We start from the raw sequence: 4308 nt of genomic DNA, 5'->3' as shown, positions 1-4308 counted from the left end.
ATCATTAAATGGGAAAACACCCTCATCAAACACAACATCACGGGATATAAAAAATTCATGCGTCTCAATATCATACACCTCCCATCCTTTCTTGCCAAAAGGATAACCCACAAAAATACAGCGACGACTACGGAAGGCAAATTTATCACCATCTCTACGAGGAAGCTTGACAAAACATAAACAGCCAAAAACACGAACATTATCATAAATTGGTTGTTTACCAAACAACATTTCAAACAGAGTCTTCCTTTGAAGCAATACAGACGGTGTGCGATTTATCAAATAACCAGCGCAGTTAAGATACATTCACCCCAAAAATGCGTAGATAGACCCGACTGAAAGCGCAGAGCTCTCGCAACATTCAAGATATGACGGTGTTTCCTTTCTACCCTACCGTTCTGTTGCGAAATTCCAACACAAGTAGTTTGAAATATAATACCATTTTCCGCAAAATATGATTTTAAACACGTAAACTCTGTACCATTGTCCGTACGAACAAACATAATATTCACATCAAACTGTTGCTTGACCATGACAACAAAATTCCTTAACAATTGGGACACCACATTTTTATTTTTAACTAAATATACCCAAACAGCTCGAGAAAAATCATTGACTATTGTTAAGAAATAACGACTTCCACAGCTTGACGGCGTACGATAATCGCCCCACAAATCACACTGAACCAATTCAAATATAGAAGCAGCTTTATTATCACTGACAACGAACTTTTCCCGTGTTTGTTTAGCACGAAAAAAAATATCACAAAGTGCGGAATTATGATTAATATTTTTACGATTAATAAAAGGTAAATACTGAAATATTCTTCGTGAAGGATGACCCAACCGACGATGCCACATATCGACTTCATCTTCCTTTTTATTCATCCCTTTTTATTCGTCCCATAAGCACGACCAGTCATCCCTTTAAGAAGATATAGTCTCCCATGTTGTTCACCCACACCAATCGTTGTCTTCGACACGCGGTCCTGTATAACACAAGATGAATTGGTAAATTGGACAGTACAATCAAGATCAATACTCAACTGATAAACAGATACAAGATTACAAGTAAATTCCGGCACATAAAGCACATGATTCAAACTGAGTTTTCCTCCTAATTCGACATGCCCTACTTCACTGGCCTGAGACATTTTCCCATTTGGTAACGTCACCATACACGGACTGATTGTATGAACATTACTCAATAATTCTCGACATCCCCTCATATGGTGCGTAGCACCCGAATCTAACAACCAAAGTATTGGATTATCTAGCTTACCAGACATGCGGGTACCAGAACTAGTAGACGGGGAGCTTTTAACATTGTTCACATATGGGTCCCACTTCTCCTTCGGAACACTCACATATTGTTGCTCTCGATTGCTGTCCGTCACTTCTTCACCCCCATTGGCAGAGGTTCCTGCAACAATAAATTGGAGCGCACTGTAGCATACTGTGACGCGAGTCCGAACAAAAATTCGTGCACCTTGCCTTCATCACGTTTCTTGTCCAACTTTTTGTCGATATTACACTTACAACCACGGCACTCACAGACGGGATTACGATCATATTTATCGAGTTCATCCCACAAACGCTTAAGACGACCATAATACTCAAACACAAGTTCCTTCTCACCTTGCTTGCACGATGATATGGAACCCTTGACACGGTGAAGCTTTGGTCCATTACCCACGCTAAACCGCTGCTCGATGTCATCCCACAACACCTTAGCTTCATCGACGTACGTGATTGTGGAACCCAAGGCCGGTTCAATGACATTAAAAATCCAATTGACCACTATCGCATTCACCATATACCAATCTTCAACCTCCTCGGACTTGTCATCAGGTTTCTTGATTGACCCATCAATAAAACCCGTCTTCTTTCTAGCACGCAAGGCACCACGAAACTTAACAGACCACTCGTCATAATTATCACCATTGAGTACAACTTGAATGACAAAAGTCCCTTAGTTTATCACTAGTCGACAAGAAATACGGACTGATGGACGTATTTTTCTTGGTCTCTGACTCCTTTGTCATGACGACAGACACAAGACACCAATCGGAAAAAAAAACGGCTCTGATTACCAAGTTAAAGGACTCGGCAGAACAAAGAAGACAAAGGATTTGGGGATTTTCTGTGTATATTAACATTATGACAAACCATACATATATAGTACAACCAACGCATCCCTAAAACATAACCCTAAGACGGTATTAGGAAACCGAATATTTAGCAAAACACAATTTACCTAATAACGACTATCGTAATATTACATACAATAATATATTTCCGTAACACGATGCAATGTAAATATCACTACTACAGATACAGGCTATAACAACGGGTAAAAACCGTTCTTAAAACAAAAGGCGGACGTTGTTAAAGCGGCCGTTGTAACAGGTATTTACAACGGTTAGGTTATTTACTAAAACCGTTGTGGAAATTATTCACAACGGTTAAAAGCCGTTGTTGTTGCGAGTAAGTCGTTGTGGAAAGTTTGACAAAATTTTAGTGGGAAAGATATAACAACGGTTATAATATAAAAAACCGTTGTTGTATCTTTCCCACCAAAATTGTGAAGACTTTTAACAAGGGTTATATTTAAAAAAACCGTTGTTAAAAGTAATAACAACGTTAATATGTTAAAAAAACCGTTGTTAAAATTGACTATTAACAACGGTTTTTTGGCATATAACCGTTGTTATTGATGTTTATTATTGTTTTTTTAAAATTTATAAAATTAGTGCATTAAAAATCCTGTATCAACAACAACATTAGTATCAACATACAACAAAAGCTCACTTTAAATTGATTAATCCAAAATTAAACACCTGCAAAGTTTTATGCACTAGCACAACGATTTTCTCAAAATATTAATACCACAATTCAAACATCCATTTACATCCGAGAGTTACAACTCCACTACTACGCATGCATATTTTAGTGAATAAAATATTCAACAATACAACTCCAACAAACTTACATCAATCTCGCATCACATCCAACATAACAATAATATCTTAGTAAATAGACTATTCAATATTACGTATTCCCTAAATAGTTGGTAAGCCTACACCTCATTAACATCCCTCATCTCCTCAATTGACACTCTCAAATTTAAATCTGCAATGATACATTTAAGTTAAGATGATGGAAATAAAAAAGGGAAACCTACGTAGATATGAGAAGTGGATGGAAGCAATAAGTTGTGGAAAAACAAAGGAGGAAGATACCTGAGGAAAATATATGAAAATCACCAAAAGTCTAACCTACAAACAACATAAAATGAATGTTTACTAGCAAAAATTAAGGAATAAAGTAGAAATTAAAAATGAAAGAGAAATCAAAAAGAAGAAAGTGAGGTAGCACAACATGGAAATTTCACAAGTTTAGCCAAAAATGAGCATATATTGCATCTTTAGCCATAAAACTAAAAGTCGTGAACCCAAACACTTGAAACTGAAGTAACACAAACAACATTGATCCATCTTAACTTCATAAAATTTGGAAGAAGATTCAAACCATAATGGATATTGTGGGTGGACTAAATTACCGAGTCAAATTAGTTATAGTTGAAAGACTTGTTGATATGCGGCGAATAAATTAAACAGTTCTATAACATTCCAAAGATAAAATATTCTGAGTCTTGCGAATCCTTAGCAATTAAAAACTTTGCACTATATGTAAACTATATATGAACAACATAATTTCTAGTGAAAAAAAGTAGTGATAATTACCAAACGAAGTGGCTTTCGTCCTGCTTTGTCAGTCAGAGTTGCTCCGGCAGCAGTGATTACTACCTGCAGGATCAATTTTCTCTAAAGAAGAGGCCAATTTAAGATTTTAACCTAAATAAGAGCATATATTACAATCCCAATGCTAGGTAATACCGCTGAAATGGGGAAAATGAAGAGGTCACAGGTTAGTATCTTCGTGAAAAGGAAGGAATACATATCATTTCACGCACCTCTGAAATTAATCATCTATAATCGAACAATAGTATACAAAGAAGCGGCATGTCCACTAAACAATATGATCATTAATTAAGGAGCCCATATATTGAGCGAGATTACCTGACAAGAAAAACGGTAAAAGACTACAATGTACAAACTTCCACCATGTTTGACCTTCTAAATCAGCTGAGCATATTAGCATACTACCTCCAAGACTCCAAGACTACAATGTGAAAATTTCCAAGTATAAGAATAATGCGAGACGGTAAAAAAGTACAAATATCAAACGAAACCTAAAATTCAACAAGGCACCAGAGATTTTAAAATCAAAATAGGCGAAGCAATTA

General features: G+C 36.3%; 1 long non-coding RNA gene across 1 annotated transcript; it reads right to left on the bottom strand.

Annotated features, from left to right (window-relative positions):
• Positions 1-2908: 2908 nt before the first annotated feature.
• LOC141621282 (uncharacterized) lies at positions 2909-3813 on the bottom strand. The gene is made up of 3 exons (XR_012532192.1): positions 3746-3813; positions 3242-3277; positions 2909-3131 (listed from the first exon to the last, which is right to left on the bottom strand). It is a non-coding gene; the product is annotated as an uncharacterized LOC141621282 (long non-coding RNA).
• Positions 3814-4308: the final 495 nt, after the last annotated feature.

Source organism: Silene latifolia, chromosome X, assembly GCF_048544455.1.
Source record: "Silene latifolia isolate original U9 population chromosome X, ASM4854445v1, whole genome shotgun sequence".
NCBI lineage: Eukaryota > Viridiplantae > Streptophyta > Magnoliopsida > Caryophyllales > Caryophyllaceae > Silene > Silene latifolia.
This window is presented reverse-complemented; position numbering and strand designations above follow the sequence as displayed.